Consider the following 17,833-nt stretch of genomic DNA (forward strand, 5'->3'; position numbering starts at 1 on the left):
CCGTGTTTGAGCGCTCGCACACAAATTTGAAAATCGTCAAACATGGGAAACAATCGGTGATGACTAGGCACCGGATGTGGTCGTGACGTAAAATTTATGGCGTTTTCTGACGTTCGACGACGCGAAAAGCATGCAGCGCCATAGTTTATTCTGCAAAAGATCTCGCCCGTTTCGTACCCCTGGTTCTGCACTTGTCTTGGTGCGGTGGCAGAGCGCAGGTTTTTCCAGGACACTCGCGAAATGACTATCATGGAAAAACGTGCGCCGTCCAACCGTTGTGAAACAAGCGCACAGCCATCTCATTTAAACACGACGCTAAGATCGAGACGCATGCCCAGTAGTGATCAGGTCCTCACAGCTCCCCATAGAGCCCACAGTTTGAGATAATTCAGGCACCACTGGGCATTCAACCAATAATGGGGAACTATGATATATAGCATTCGGCCAATCAGGAGTTTCTCAGTTTGCGTCGCCTTTGGGCTGGTCCAGGCTACCATCTGCTTCTGCTTTTACAGGTTTTCAATGCTTGACGCTCGTTATACCATGTTCCAAAACAACTAATTTTTGACAACATACATATTTATTTGGTACATCGTATTGACTCAAAAGTCTGACACAAATATTCACCGTGCGAACGATGTGAGCCCAAAGTGTTGCGTCGTTGACTGCAATCAAACCAAGTTTGAACTTACAAAACACACACGCAGCCTACTCCTAGAAGCAGCGACGCCCACATGAGTGCATGCGATTTCACGGTGAGCATCTTCTTTCGTTGCTTGCAGTACATCAAAGGTAACAACGAAACGAGAAATGCTTGTGCCGCACCGACTCCGAATGCTGTCTCCGTTGTCTCTACATTCGAAAACCCGACGGCGCCCCAAAGTGTGCCTTGGGTGTCAGCTCAGCACTGCATTCCACTCCTGAAATGACGGGACTGAGTGTCCCTAGGGTAATCGTGTCGGGAGACATCACAACACGTACAGAGTCACTTTGACACACGAACAAATCCGAGAACAAGCTTCTCTTTCAACAAATACGGTCATACGGTGCTCTCAAGAGACATCGTCGAGACGCTGCCCCTCTTCTCTTCTCATAACTGCACGCAAAAGAATGCTGCTTCGAAACTTTGCCAACCAAACGCGGAGCTTTCTTTTTTCGTGTTAGCCCTGCAAAGCAACTGTGGCTATGAGCGGCGTAGTGATGTGGACAGCTATGGACAAAACAGCAAGAAGGAGCGGAGGACAGGGGGGTTAGTATACGTCCGGGACGAACTTCAAGAGGGTACTGCGCAGACATTCGTCCGGAAAGTCTGCGGGAAAATCCAGGAAAAACCCCAGACAGCACAGCCGGTGCGGGGATTCTAACCCGCGTCACCTCCCAGTGTCTGCGTGGAAAGCGGCCACCTTAACCACTATGGGAGCTGCTCCAATTGCGGAGCGTGCAATGTTCTTCGGCCAATGACTATCACCTATAATAACTGACACCTGTCTTACTATAATAGGTGCACAGTAATACACGTGGTTATGATATGAATTTTTTTTTTAGAGCCGCGAAGACGAGGAGGGCTGTGGGGGCCTGCCCACAGAACCATTAACCGCCCACCAACATCCAGCGAACGTCGGGTTGTGGATGCTTGGTACGTCTCCCGAACGTACACATTTGCTCCCGGCTACGTTTTAAGTACGCCCGTACTACCGTGCTAATCAAGAGAAAATTATGCGAAATGGGCGTCGCAGGACCGCCGATGCGGATCTTCGAGGGACCTGTGGAGGATCTCTATTCCGGCCCAATAGGTGTCGCGCGCCTATGGAAATATCGTAATTTTAATCATATGAGATAAACACAAGGACGCAAGTGTACACCCAAAATACTTTATTTCTATGTGGACTTTATTTACATGTGCATTCGTACATGCCTGCCGGCACATAAGCAGTATAAATAATGAAAGAACGTGACAAGGTGCCATATCCAGATCATTCCCGTTCATGCAGATCGTGATTACAATTATCGCCACGTTATGTAAACAAGAAAAAAAACATCCATGTTGCTCGCCGTATCGTTAGTTGGAATCTTGCATGGAATCGACGCAACTGCATCCTCACGCTCCTTCATGGCTTATGAATGGCTACCGGTCTCTTTATATTGTTCCTTTCTGCGTCTTCCGGCCTCTGGAACTCACTGGCCAAGTTCTGCCGCTGAGGCACACTGATAAAAATGACAGAAATAATACAGGCATCATCGGTCTCTGCCTTTGGCACGTACGCATTCGAGCGTTTACCTAGCATTCTTACCTGTAACGTATAAGACAGTAAACAATTCCAAGACTGCTCACAGAAAAAACATCCCACACTCTCTGGGAGACCCTGAGACGCACACAGCAATGAATGGCCGATGCTGAGCGGTATAGCCGTTTAAGCCTGAAAGAACATCAAGAACACAGTGAGTGGATCACAAAATAAAACTAGCACACACGCGCTAATATTCCTATATTACAAGCTCAGCTAGGATCGATTGGTTTTCTTTCACTAGGCAGTGGGCTAAAGCAATTTGAAGAACAAATGAGTCTAAAACGCGAGCGCTAAAAAACAAAGGCGCTACGGCCGTTTACCTGTTTCGGAGATGGATCGTGGCCCCCGATGGAGAATCCGCTACCTACAAGGCATATTCACCTAACTCTTCACAAAATTCAAGTTGTACTGGTGCCATTCGCGTTGAAAATTGCCGTGTTACTCCAAGCCATTGCAGAGCCGCCATGTTTCTCCAGCAGCGTTTCAAATTATCCGCACAACGGGCTATGGCATCACGTGACTCTCTCTTCTGCGCCTTGCGAAACAACAAGCCTTCTGCGCAGATTTCTCCTTTGGCGGCGACTCAGTCAGACGGCAGAGCGGGAGAGAAGGAGGAGGCGGAGGTTGAAGAGGGAAAAGGGGTGCTCAAACGGCTCTTTGGAGACACAGTGCGGATGGGGTGCGCATGGTGTCCACAGTGTAATATATGTGGGACGTCTGCTGCGTATACTCGTTGGAGCATCCCAACTAACGTGTCCAGGAGGCGTCCAATGGATGTTCACGTTAGGCTGCGGATGCTCGGACCCATGTCGGATGTCCAGGGGTGGTTACTCGTTCTGTGGGTGATAGGGATGACCGCGCCTTGCAACCAGATAGGAGCAGCAGAGACACTACCTTGTCAGGACACAAAAATAAAGAAACACAAGACAGAAAGAGACGCGGCTGCCACTACAGGGACGTCCGCTAGCGGACGTGGTGGACGCGTAAGCCGAGATAAAGTACGTAGTTTCGGCTTCATTTCGTTCGTCACCGTGATGTCTCCTCCACGGCGCGTGGCTCTTTACGGACGTACTGGAGAGCTTGGCTATCTCCGCATCGCACATGCCGCCGACGTCCGCAGAACTGATCATGTTTGCACGGGTGATTGTAATGAATTTAGATAACCACTCACGAAAGACCCATGTGCCGAGAGTAGCTTCTTCTTGTGATGCCATATAAGGTTAGCGAACCGAAAGGAGCCACAAATAGGAGATATGAAACGTTTCTTCTGAAGTTGGACGCCGAGGAAGCAGAACTCCAGAGAACCACACAGTGTTCGCGTATCATTTGTTGCCACATAAATGCATACTACCTCGCCTATTCAGCAACTAGTACCTGTCGAGTAGAGAAGGCTCTGGCAGAAGGAATACCTAATCGCGTGCTCAAAATGTGGTGGCGCATCCTAGAGGCCGTAATTGAAACGATCACTGAGGGTCCCCTGTGCATGTAGCGGCCCTGAGGGCCGCACAAATTCACTTCACGAAGCGCCCGTATCCGTTAGGGGTGCCGTAAGGGACAGCGGAAGGCAAGTGAGCTCACGAGCTCGCTGTACGCTCCCAAAGGGACACTCGTTCGGAAACAAACATGGAGGATCTGCGCGACTTCATTGACCGGGTACCGAGTAAACCGTGATGGCTGGGACGTTGTTCCGCCCAAGAGCAGCATTCCGGGACACCCCCCTCTGAAACCCGGCTTGGCCCGATAGCAGAGGACTACACAAGGAAGCTAAGTTTACAGGGTGGTGCGTGAGTACGTGAGGAGGAACAGATTTGAGCACGGAGAGGAGGACATATCTCAGGCGAACAATTACCCAGGCAGCACAATGTACTGAAAGTCGAGTGCAATAGGGGTGGACGGGTAGGTGGAAGACCTTGAACAGACTCTTGAAACTAAGGAACATTGATAAGACACATACCGTCCACCCCTATTGCACTCGACTTTCAGTACATTTTGCTGCTTGGGTAGCTTTTCGCGCCCAACGCCGATGATAACAACACCGATAACACACCCGGGAGCTTTCGCGTAAGATAAAGAATAAGACGTGATGTATAACTCTGGGAACCAGCATGAGGCTTTCGAGATATCGGGAGATTGCCGGATGAAATTGGCAGGTTGGCGCCTGTGATAGCCTTCTGGACGACAAATTGACTAAATGCGAGTTCTAAGGGCGCACTGGCAGCAAGGACAACAGCTACGGTCCGCAGACGATTCACAGACTACGTAATTTTATGATGATACCGTCAGTATCAAGTTGGTATCAAGAGTTATTACGAGCTAAAATAGAGGAAACTGACAATTTGGAGGCAGTGGGTGCCACTTGGGCGACGATTTGGCAAAATGTCTGCAGTATATAGTTTACTTCTTCGTGTGTTATCGTTCCCTCAAGCTCAAGGTATGCCTTCGTCGAACCTTCACCAGCTCGCTTGCCTGCTCACCCTTATTTCGTATATAGATCGTGCTGGTTGGCGCGACCACAAGTGACCAAAGAACAAACACGAAACAACAACAGAGCGACTTGTGTGTGATCTTGTCTCCTGTTTGTTCATTGGTCGCGTGAAAATGAACGATCTGACCAAACGCTACTTCGCAACGCTGTAGCAAGGGAAACAGATATGGGCCGCGGACTCATAGCTGTTAAGCATGGATACACATACTACGTAATTAAATAATTCCATCTTCGATATCACGTTTATATCCAGAGTTATTACTAAATGAAATTCAAGATATGGACAATTTGGAGTCTGCGAGTGCTGTGGCGATGCGAGTGGTGGCGTCTGCGAGTGGCAATGATTTGATCAAACGCAACTTCGTTGGACCAGAGATTTTGGTGCAGAACTAAATACATTCAGAATCGAAGGCATGTATATTCCCAAATCCCAGCAGTGGGTAGGAATACAGAAGGTCACCGCCACACGAGGCGGTGAAGAAGTAGAGAACACTGAGTGAATTTAATTTTAGTGTATTTACAATACTGGGGGCGGGGGGGGGGGGGTATCCATACTTGTAGGTATAGTCGCAGATGGATAGATCACACGCCAATTTACAACAACAGAAGAACAGACAATTACAACAGATGTTGCAGTTTCTAACTTAAAGTCCCATGTCAGATTTTGCCTTCTGCAGGTAGGATAATTTGATTGGCTGAAATGTGGGAAAGGAAAATCAGTGGCGAAACCAAAATAACATGAACATGACCGTTTACTGGGGGTTCATTCTGAAACGCGTTTAGTGGTGTGTTATCGTATCTTGAATGACAATGCACGTCTGCCGCCCCCCGCCTGGAAAGGAATCATTTCCGTGAAGTGATCCAGCGGGTGAAAATATTTCCACCGAGGCGACATTCGTCCCTTACAACTACAAATGTAGGGTGCATTGGGTGCACCGTACGGATCTTGTTTTATTGTACTGTATTCATTTTTTATTGTATGTTAGCACCGCGAAGTAACTGCGGCTATGAGCGGCGTACAGACGTCGACAGATGTCTGTTATATTCAGTAGTATAGTTATGCGTAGAAAATGTAAGGTGCTCCAAAAATAAATTGCATAGCAATCAGCGAGTTTAGATCAGCTTGAAACGAAACAACAATAACGCGGTTTGGTGGTGAGACCCGTTTCTTCAATACCAGCCTATACCTTTCAACTTGATCTTCAATGTTTATTTTAGATTTTCAATAACCAGTTGTATGGATCCATGGTATGAAGACTATCATGAGATTGACTATAACCTGAGATGAGTATAGCCTGGGATTGAGTCGAAACTGGAACAGGGTAGAATATAGCCGGTGGCAATTAGACACCCCAACGTCAAAAATAAAGTTGTTGATTAGCAGATTTGGAGATAACGCTAAACAAGTGCTACGCGCCCTCGAGTACATTATTTATTTCTCGCTTAAGATAAAACAATGCTTAGATCAGGGTAATCAGGGCTCTCACACACGCGGGCCGCATATGCATGGCTTGCAGTCAGCTATTCTGTGCCCCGAGGGCTCTTGACCACTAAATAGAATAAAGCTGCCCCCCCCCCCCCTCTCCCAAGTAATGAAGAATTCGGAATGAAACCAGGTTTTCATGTATTGTTTTTACCCTTGCTCGGTGTTGTGCTGCTCCTGTCGACGTTAGTAAGTTCGAGCAGTTCTTGTGACTCATGAACCTCAACAAGTAGTTATAGCGATCTGGTCTGAACGTGCATTTTGATAAACTACACGGTAACTAATATGATAAGAAGTAATAGTGCAGAAAAATGCAGAGAATGGCATCATCTTAATTATTACACTAAGTTTATGGCCTTGCAGCATAGCAGCAGCCTCTCCGGATATAATGCGCGGAAAACTATATGAAGCACAGAGTCGCGCAGAGAAAAAAAAGAAAAAAATAGAGATGGAGTAGGTATGTACGAGGGTCATTGTGGGAAAATTTTTAATTATTTCTCCTTCCCTGACTTTTTTTTTTTTACGTTGAAAATGCAAGGAAAATCAACAATACAGTGTGCAAACCGACAATTTCAGTGCTCCTGCACGTTGGGATAATCGTTCATGAAGAACAATGTACGGAAAACTTGAAACGTCTTTCAAATTTTCAGTGTCTCATTTGGAAAAGAAGCTCATTTGTTTCTGTTGGTGTGTCAAGTGAAGTTTTTCATTGATGAATTGTATATGCGAATACTTAATAAATATACCGCTCAGCTGTTTACGCTAAGGTACTTTGCTGTAATTGCGGTCCTTTCCATGGGTTTCATTACCCCCACCCCCCAGGGAGGTGTACACCCGCCCTTAATTTTTCAAACCACCCCCCTGTAATTCATGAGACTTCCTGATACAGCTTGGCCACCAATGCATATACCCATAGATATGTATCGATAAATATATACCCCCATATGGTTCGCTCCACCCGAAATCACGCAGACATCCTATCACACCGGGTACCGCATCTTGGCTTCTATGCGTATTGATGATAGTGCCAGCGGCAACAACAATGACAAAGAAGAAATTGTCGTTGCTTTTCGGTGCTGATACGAGTTGCGCAATAGACTAAAAGCTGATACCTGCCGTTTGAATTCAGCATGAGAGAGCCGCGACGATATGGCAAGGAAAAAGCTTGCCAAGATACGTGGCACAAACGTTAACTTGCACGGCAAATCGCCGGAAAGTCCGAACATTCACACGGCAGCAGACTCTTACGAGCACTGGTGCTAAAGTCTGAGCAAAAACATCACAGATGAAAATACATATCTGCTACGAAGCTTTTTGTATTTCACTGTTCATGGTAATCAACCAATTTTTATCGAAGTGCAGCACGCATAGAGAAGTCCATGATTCGCTTACACGTCTATATCTGCAAGAAATGACCCACAGTCTGCTTCTGAAACATTGCATCACCTGCCAACTTTGAGAAAAGTAAAAAGCGACCTTCCTGCGACCGCGATGATGGCAGGGGCATGCAAAGAATACACCACAAAGAGTCACTGGTGTATTCTGCATAGCGAAGCCATTATCAACGACTTATACTAGGCCCTTGTGCTGCAATTTTAACAGTGGGGACCGCAAAATTTGGAAAAGGCGCTGGCAGAACCCTTTAAAACGGGCGAAACCTTTTATATCATGGTGCAAAGGCATATTCGAGACGACTTATGCTATTGCCCTTCCCGCTGGGATTGTAATGGAGGCAACCGCAAAAGCCTTAAAGGGACTATGAAACGATTTTTTTTCTTCGTTTCGTTCGAAAGAAGAGATTTTTCTAGGTCTAGAACCGAAATTTTACTTTCGTCGCGCTAGCGGACTTCTCGGGAGCGAATTTAAACGGAGCGGCGAAGGGAGGACAGCTGGCGCCGCGCCGTGGGGAGCTGCCGAGCGGAGACACAACGGGTAACTTGACGCGACCACGGCCGGCTCAGCAACACGTCATCGTGACGTGTTGCCAAGCCGAGGAATCCCGCCAGGAGCATGCGCCGTAGGATCCCGCGTATGCGTTCATCGGGAGTGGAAATCTCCATGACAGCAGCTTTCGCGCGATCGGCAGATTTCGGCAGTGGCGGCAGCCACAGCGCAAGCTCGCGGCATTACTTGCCATTGTGCAATACCGGTGACGTAACGGGGAACCGAAGTGCGGTCCGTGCAGTTACACCATCGGCTGGGAAATATGCGCGAGAGAGGAGGAACGCGGAAGAGACATTTCCAGCGCGCGCTCCTCGCAGTGTGGAGCGATTTCGTCCGGAAAAATTTGTGGCATATTAGTTTCTCTGCGGGAAGAACAGTTTCCATCGAAAAAAAGTATGGGGGTTCGGGAAATTTCATAGTCCCTTTAAAATACCACAGCAGAGCCCTTTAGAACGGGCGAAACCTCTTTAATCATGGTTCCAAACAGAAATTGTCAACGGCTTATGACGCTCTTCTACTGGGATTGCTACAGAAACTACCACGAAATTCGGAAAAGGCAGCAGCAGAGTCATTTAAAGCGTACGAAACCCCTTGTATCATGGTACCAAAGGCATATTCATGACGGCTTATGCCATGCCTTTCTAGCGGGATTGCGCAAGAGGGGACCGCAAAATTCGCATACGGCGGCAGCAAGGCCTTTTAAAACGGGCGATACCCCCTGTATCATGCAGCGAAAGAAAGAAAGTTATCAGTGGCTTGTGCAATGCTATTCTGCTGGAGTTATAACACAAGCGATCGCGAAATTTGGAAAACGTGGCAACGGAGCCCTCTTAAACGTGCAAAACCCCTTGTGTCATGCTGCCAAAGACTTATTGTCAACAACTTATACTATGCCATTCTACTGAGACCATAACACAGGCGACCGCAAATATCGGAAAATGATGCAACATAGCCCTTTAAAACGGGCGAGACACCTTTTATCATGCTGCCAATGGCATGTCATCAATGGCTTGTGCTATGCCCTTCTACTGGGAATGTAACAGAGGCTACCAGAAAATCCGGAAAATGCGGCAGCAGAGCCCTTTAAAACGGTCGCTACCCCTTGTATCACAGTTCCAAAGTCATATACCTATTCGCAACGGCTTAAGGCCAGTTCCCACATACAGCGCTTCGCTTTATAGCGCTAGAAAATAGCGATCAAAATCTGGCGCTGTTTTTCCGGTTGCAGTTCTCACACACTACCGAGCACTGAGCGCTATCCTGCTGCAGTCACGGGATATCTCGTTGTGACGTGATGCACCGGTACCACCGTGATTGTTTATTGTCCGCGCCGGATATCCGTAGCATGAACGCGGATGACACTTTCGATGCTGTGATCACGATACCTAACTATAGTAACCAAAGAGACATTAATTGGCAGATGCACGGGCAGATGAAACTCGTTGCCATTTTCACGTCGTCATCGTCGTCGTCGCCTTCCTGCCTTGCTGCTTCGAGTGATCGGAAGCAAAACAAACCCCAGCTTCCGCGACGTCACGGCTGAAAGACGCTCACGATTGGTTAACACAGGCTCACCGCTCAATATAGCGCTAGAAAAGTTGACCGGGGCTCTACTTCGACAAGAGTGGTTTTATAGCGGTTCGCAGCAATGCGAGGAGGAAAATATAGCCCAATTTTCTAGTGCTATGTAGCAAAGCGCTATATGTGGGAAATGGCCTTTATGCTATTGCCATTGTACTGGAAGCCTGTACCTTGTTCCCCTGTTGCATACTGAGAGGTCGCGTTTTACAAAATCGCTTGCAGAACGGCATTCGAAATTGCCAGTTGGCCAATCTCGTCAACTTCGGGACTTTTTTGATAATTTGATATGACAATAATATTAAATATGTCCTAAGCTGATTTTGTAATATGTATATGTGAAAGTGTGATCACGGGGTTTGAAGCCCTTCCCTTGTTCCCCTGTTGCACCCTGAGAGGTCGCGTTTGACAAAATCGCTTCCAAAACGGCACTCGAAATGGCCAATTTTATCAACTTTGACGCTTTATATCATTTTATATAAAAACGATATTAAGGATGTCCTAAGCTGATGTTGTTATATGTATACGTGAAAGTAAGATCACGGGGTTTGAAGCCCGTACCTTGTTCCCTTGTTGCATCATGAGAGGTCGCGTTTCACAAAATCGCCTCGAAAACGGCACTCGAAATGGCCAATTGGCCAATTTCTTGAACTTCGGGACTTCATATCATTTGATATGACAATAATATTAAAGATGTCCTAAGCTGATTTTGTAATATGTATATGTGAAAGTAAGATCACGGGGTTTGAAGTCCATACCTTGTTCCCCTGTTGCACCATGAGAGGTCGCGTTTGACAAAATCGCTTCCAAAACGACACTCGAAATGGCCAATTGGCCAATTTCATCAACTTCGCGAGTTAATATCATTTGATATGAAAATAATATTAAAGATGCCCTAAGCTGATTTTGTAGTATGTATATGTGAAAGTAAGATCACGGGGTTTGAAGTCCGTACCTTGTTCCCCTGTTGCTACCCTGTGAGCTCGCGTTTGACAAAATGCCTCCAAAATGGCACTCGAAATGGCCAAATGGCCCATTTCATCAACCTTGAGGCCTAATATGATTCGATATAAAAATAATATTAAAGATGTCCTAAGCTGATTTTGTAATATGTATACGTGAAAGTAAGATCACAGGGTTTGAACCCCGTATCTTGTTCCCCTGTTGCACTCTGTGAGGTCGCGTGTTACAAAACTCCTCCAAAATGGCACTCGAAATGGCCAAATGGCCCATTTCATCAACCTTGAGGCTTAATATGATTTGATATAAAAATAATATTAAAGATGTCCTAAGCTGATTTTGTAATATGTATATGTGAAAGTAAGATCACGGAGTTTGAAGTCCGCACCTTGTTCCCCTGTTGCTACCCTGTGAGGTCGCGTTTGACAAAACTCCTCCAAAATGGCACTCGAAAGGCCAAATGGCCCATTTCATCAACCTTGAGGCTTAATATGATTTGATATAAAAATGATATTAAAGATGTCCTAAGCTGATTCTGTAATATGTATACGTGAAAGTAAGGTCACGGGGTTTGAAGCCCGTACCTTGTTCCCTTGTTGCATCATGAGAGGTCGCGTTTCACAAAATCGCCTCGAAAACGGCACTCGAAATGGCCAATTGGCCAATTTCTTTAACTTCGGGACTTCATATCATTTGATGTGACAATAATATTAAAGATGTCCTAAGCTAATTTTGTAATATGTATATGTGAAAGTAAGATCACGGGGCTTCAAGCCCGTACCTTGTTCACCTGTTGCACCCTGAGAGGTCGCGTTTGACAAAATCGCTTCCAAAACGACACTCGAAATGGCCAATTGGCGAATTTCATCAACTTCGGGAGTTAATATCATTTGATATGACAATAATATTAAAGATGTCCTAAGCTGATTTTGTAATATGTATACGTGAAAGTAAGATCACGGGGTTTGAAGTCCGTACCTTGTTGCCCTGTTGCTACCCTGTGAGGTCGCGTGTGACAAAACTCCTCCAAAATGGCACTCGAAATGGCCAAATGGCCCATTTCATCAACCTTGAGGCTTAATATGATTTGATATAAAAATAATATTAAAGATGTCCTAAGCTGATTTTGTAATATGTATATGTGAAAGTAAGGTCACGGGGTTTGAAGTCCGCACCTTGTTCCCCTGTTGCTACCCTGTGAGGTCGCGTTTGACAAAACTCCTCCAAAATGGCACTCGAAAGGCCAAATGGCCCATTTCATCAACCTTGAGGCTTAATATGATTTGATATAAAAATAATATTAAAGATGTCCTAAGCTGATTCTGTAATATGTATACGTGAAAGTAAGGTCACGGGGTTTGAAGCCCGTACCTTGTTCCCTTGTTGCATCATGAGAGGTCGCGTTTCACAAAATCGCCTCGAAAACGGCACTCGAAATGGCCAATTGGCCAATTTCTTTAACTTCGGGACTTCATATCATTTGATGTGACAATAATATTAAAGATGTCCTAAGCTAATTTTGTAATATGTATATGTGAAAGTAAGATCACGGGGTTTGAAGCCCGTACCTTGTTCACCTGTTGCACCCTGAGAGGTCGCGTTTGACAAAATCGCTTCCAAAACGACACTCGAAATGGCCAATTTGCGAATTTCATCAACTTCGGGAGTTAATATCATTTGATATGACAATAATATTAAAGATGTCCTAAGCTGATTTTGTAATATGTATACGTGAAAGTAAGATCACGGGGTTTGAAGTCCGTACCTTGTTGCCCTGTTGCTACCCTGTGAGGTCGCGTGTGACAAAACTCCTCCAAAATGGCACTCGAAATGGCCAAATGGCCCATTTCATCAACCTTGAGGCTTAATATGATTTGATATAAAAATAATATTAAAGATGTCCTAAGCTGATTTTGTATTATGTATATGTGAAAGTAAGATCACGGGGTTTGAAGTCCGCACCTTGTTCCCCTGTTGCTACCCTGTGAGGTCACGTTTGACAAAACTCCTCCAAAATGGCACTCGAAAGGCCAAATGGCCCATTTCATCAACCTTGAGGCTTAATATGATTTGATATAAAAATAATATTAAAGATGTCCTAAGCTGATTCTGTAATATGTATATGTGAAAGTGAGATCACGGGGTTTGAAGTCCGTACCTTGTTCCCCTGTTGCACCCTGAGAGGTCCCGTTTGACAAAATCGCTTCCAAAACGGCACCCAAATGGACACTTTTATCAAGTTTAATATAAAAGCGATATAAAGTACAAAACGGTACCATTTGTACATTACTCACTCAACGCAAAGTTGTCTTTTCTGTTGGAGATCCGAAAAAAAATGACCGTTCGCCTTTCGAACTCCTTCATACCGGCCGTACAGTCTCAGCGCATGCGTATTACGAAACTACGGGGACTCGGAGAGTCGAGCGCCTAGGAGGGGAGCCCTGTCTGAGACGCAACTTTGAAGGCCCTGGGTGCATCAGGATTAACACTCACACGTCGTGCCGTGGTTGGTATGTGGTCTGGAGGACGTGCTGACTAAAAATAGGCGATGACATTCCCAGCATTTGACTGTCATTGTCGAAAAATCGCAGTCTAAACATGGGCCCTGTACAAAAATCGAAGGAATGCCCATAGACGCAATGAATAAAATTCATTTGGCCAGGGTGCACTAAATTTATATTCTGCTAGCGCCTTTCATGTCTCCAGGGGTTCTTTGCATGGTGTTCTTCTGTATTAGACGATGACATCTTAAAATTTGTATTCTGTTTAGCTGGTAATTGGCATAAACACCGTCTCCCATTGAATTCACATCCTGTAAGGCCGCTTCCCGCATACCGGCTCAGTATAGTGGCTAAGCGCGCCGGCTGGGGGGTGACCGCGAATTTTGGGATTGACTCATGTTGCGTCGAATTCGCGACTGGGGAAGCTCTCTAGAACGGTATGGCAACATGCTGTTAAAGGCGAGGCATCCACTAACACAGTCATCAGTGCACTCAATAACCACGCGGACAATCGCGCTAGCCCGTTTCCTCCCATGCCGCAATTACTGCTTGCGCTTCGCTGCTTTGCGACGGGGTCATTTCAGGTTGTTGATGGCGACATCGTCTGTGTAAGCCAACCAATACTGAGCCATTGCTTCGCTATTGTGGCAAGTGCGATTGCTCACCTGCGGCAGCGATTCGCGCTGCTCCCGAAGTCAACTAGTACGGCAGTAGTGATATCAATGTTTCACGCAATTTCCTGCTTCCTTGGAGTAACAACGTTGCCATCGGAAGTAGAGCACTGCACAGGCCTAATTTTCAGGCCCGTGTCCGGCTCAAGCTCGGCTGCTACGGCCCGCACCCGGCCCTTGCCAGACGTCTTCTCTAGATTTCCAGGCCGGGCCCGAGCCCGACTGTTTCCATACTCAGGCCCAGTCCCAGCCCGCCTCTCCTGTATGTGTTCTTGAGTCTCGGAGGCGTATTTAGATTTACTAAAGAGCGCAAATGGTACTGTGATGTTACACGTAAGGTTTGTCTGCGCAGTGTGGCGACATGTTGCACTTGCCGCAGGGTAGGGATGCGGATAATTTGGACCACCTGGGGTTCTTTTGACGTGCGCTATGCTCTGGTCTCTGCTCTGGTCTCCCTTCATATCCGCGTATTGAAAGAGGCAGCGAGGAAAGGACGCAGCTAATTGGTGGACAGTGAGGGGGTACGCTCTGTGTTTTACAGGCCTTAGAAGTCAGCCCAGGACGCACATTTCCCGGGGCGTCAGTCGTGACTTTGCTCACCTCTGTGAGGCCAACAACGGCGAGCCCTTTAACTAGCACCACAACCACCGTTTTACAGACTGTGTTTCTCTGCCGCCAACCCGCTGTGTGCTTGGTGCTTGCTTGCTTGGGAGGGCAGCGCGCAGTGGCGCGTGGGCGATATGTAAGTACCTTGCGGATCAAGATATCGGATATATCAAGATATATATGCGGATCAAGATCAAAGCGGATTTTCGCTTTGTAGCGCATGTACCGGTGTTATTCTCCCTTCTCGAACTCTCACGCGAACTAAATATGTCAGAACACCTAACATAAGTGACCCTCGTACAGGACTCTCAGAAATATGTCCCAACATCTCACCTAACTGACCCTCGTGCCGGACTTGCTCAGCGCGCCCACCACACCAAACGTCCCGAAATGTGTGTGAGCGCACGTGTTAAATCCAGACCCATCACACGAAATAAGCATGATCACCTATAAAAAGTGATGGTTCTCAGATGAGAATACCACGATACACCATACCGAATGAAAAAATAAAAAATAAAGTGACATTAAAATTCAGCTGTCCAGTCCCGCCAAATATGTTCGCGTACATGCCCAACCATGGTCGGCGTTGTCAAGCCCGTTCCCGGTCCGGGCCCGGTGTCTGAAACCCGAGCCCGGCCCAGGCCCGCATAAAAACGTAAGGCCAAGCCCGGCTCGGGCTTTCGGGTAGGCTCGGGCTTTTCTTCTGATATAGGACCCGAACTTTGCTCGAGCACCGTAAATCTATCTCAATGCATTAATGATTATACGTATGTTCCGTGTATCATTGATTTGCGGACAGTGTAGGAAGTGTAGTGAAGGAAGGAATCATATGTAGTACCCTATCATTGTGATGTGCATCCAATGTAGTGTGCTGCTTTGTCACATCATCCTTAACCATTAATGAAACTATTTCAGGTAGTCTATGATCCAAACCTGCAATTTTTCGACGTTGTAGCAGTTGGCCGGGATCAACGCATGACAGGAGGATCCTGCTAAACAGCAGGTTCGGTCATCCCTTGCGCACAAAGCAATATCCTGGAATTTTTCTTGGGGATGCGGGATACGCATGGAAGTCATACCTGCTTACCGCTCTTCAGTCACCACAAACTTCAAGTGAGAAAAGGTGTGTAACACGTTTTAGCTGACTTCCTTGCAGCGCTATAATCTTGTCCGTTGTTTTTTGCAACACTTCCAATTGGTGGTATGAGATTATGGAGACGTTTTCTGTGATATCATGTTCGAACAGTTGTTATCGCGCGACGCAAAGCATGCGTGTGATGCTCAGTGTGATAAGCGGCGCAAGCAGCACCACTGGTTGACTACTTAAACTGACAGCTTTGAATAAAAACAGTTCTTTTCCGCCCGACGCTTGGCCTGATCCTTGGAGGGGATACAACAGAAAATGGCGACGAGAATGGCGACACCCACCACAACGAGCGACGACACATGCTCAAACAAGTAATGCAGCATCACGAAGAAGGGCATCGAAAAAGGAACGGCGGCCTGCGTGATGTCAAAATTCTGGGAATTTGAGCCCTACGTGGAAGGCGGAGATGAGGATTTTATATCCTACATCGAAAGGCTCGGGCATTATTGGAAAGTGACCTGGATAGAAGACAACGCATTGAAGACATCGGCCCTCATTACTGCAATCGGAAAACGAGCATACAAGACCCTCAAGGATTTGTTGCTGCCGTCAAAGCCAGAGCAGAAAAGTTACGACCAACTAGTGCAAGTACTGAAGGACCACTACGCCCCAGAAAGTCAAGTCATCGCTGAACGCTTTAAGTTCAATCGTCGTTATCAGCATGAAGTTGAAAGTGTTTCTACCTTGGCCGTGGAGTTGAAACACCTGGCAGCGAAATGTGACTTCGGTGCGTTTTTGGATGATGCACTTAGAGATAGATTCGTTGCAGGCTTGAAAAATCCAGGAATACAAGCCGGATTTCTGAAGTAGCGGGACCTAAAGTTCACTTCAGCATGCGACTTTGCTAAAAGTGTGGAACTCGCCGAGAAGGAGTCCAAAGTGTTCCAGCCCGCGGCTGCTGGGCCATCGAGCAACGAAGCGGTCAACGCCGTCAAGAAATCTTCGAAAAAGTCTGCAACGGTGAGTGAAAAAATGAAAACTTCAGTTAAGGGGAGCTGCTATCGATGCGGATCAGACCATGAACCCGTTACATGTCCATACCGCAAGTTCAAGTGTCATAAGTGTAAACGCATCGGGCACATGGCGACAAAATGTAACAGAAGAATTCCGGAAAGAAAGGTGCACAGTCTAGACGAGGAGGAATTAACTTTATTCAATGTCAACGACAGCGGTACTGCAAGACCACCGTACGTGGTAGAAGTCCGTATTGAAAGTAAGCCAGTCAAAATGCAAATCGATACGGGAGCAGCAGTATCAATTATTTCGGAGGATGTCTCTTCAAGTCTAGGACTACGCAACGCGTTACAGCCTTGCACTAAGAGGTTTAAGACTTATGGTGGAACACCCCTTCAAGTAACCGGGAAGATGGACGTCTTAGTTGAGTACGAAGGACAGAAGAAGACGCTTCCCGTGATTGTAGTGCCCGGAAGAAAACCATGTTTACTCGGGCGTGATTGGCTGGAAAGGTTATCTTTAAACTGGTCTGACGTTTTCAGCATTGATGCCGAAGATAAGGTGAAGCATCTCTCAAAGAAGTACAGTACGGTATTTTCGCCGGGAGTGGGACTGATAAAAGGGTATCAAGCAAAACTGGTGCTGAAGGAGGGCAGTTTGCCAGTGTTCTGCAAGTCAAGGCCCTACGCGCTAAGGGACATGGTAGAAGCTGAAATTCGTAGCTTGGAAAACGCAGGTGTACTCGTTCCTGTAAAAACAAGTGACTGGGCAACGCCGTTGGTTGTAGTACGGAAAGCCGAAAATCAAGTCAGACTGTGTGGTGATTATAAAGTTACCGTGAATCCGTGCATCAACACCGATCATTATCCGTTGCCTGTGGTGGAGGACCTTTTCGCAGCGCTGGCTGGAGGCAAAGTTTTTACGGTTCTGGATAACAACTGCGTACCAACAACTCGAGCTTCACCGTGACTCGCGATCGTTATTAACTGTGAACACTCATTTGGGACTTCAATTTTGTCCGTATGCCATAGGGTATATCCAGCGCACCAGCAATATTCCAATCAGTTATGGATGAACTGCTGAAAGGCATGAAAGGGGTTGTTTCCTATCTGGACGATGTGCTTGTAGCGGGATCGTCGGTAGAAGAATGAGCATAGAGAGTAGAAGCTGTGTTAAAGCGTTTTGCCGAACACGGAGTACGCGTAAAGCAAGAAAA

General features: G+C 46.6%; 1 pseudogene; it reads left to right on the forward strand.

Annotated features, from left to right (window-relative positions):
* The first annotated feature begins 16,026 nt into the window (after positions 1-16,026).
* LOC135384396 (uncharacterized protein K02A2.6-like) lies at positions 16,027-17,586 on the forward strand (annotated as a pseudogene).
* The last annotated feature ends 247 nt before the right edge of the window (positions 17,587-17,833 follow it).

Source organism: Ornithodoros turicata, chromosome 2 (genome assembly GCF_037126465.1).
Source record: "Ornithodoros turicata isolate Travis chromosome 2, ASM3712646v1, whole genome shotgun sequence".
Lineage (NCBI taxonomy): Eukaryota > Metazoa > Arthropoda > Arachnida > Ixodida > Argasidae > Ornithodoros > Ornithodoros turicata.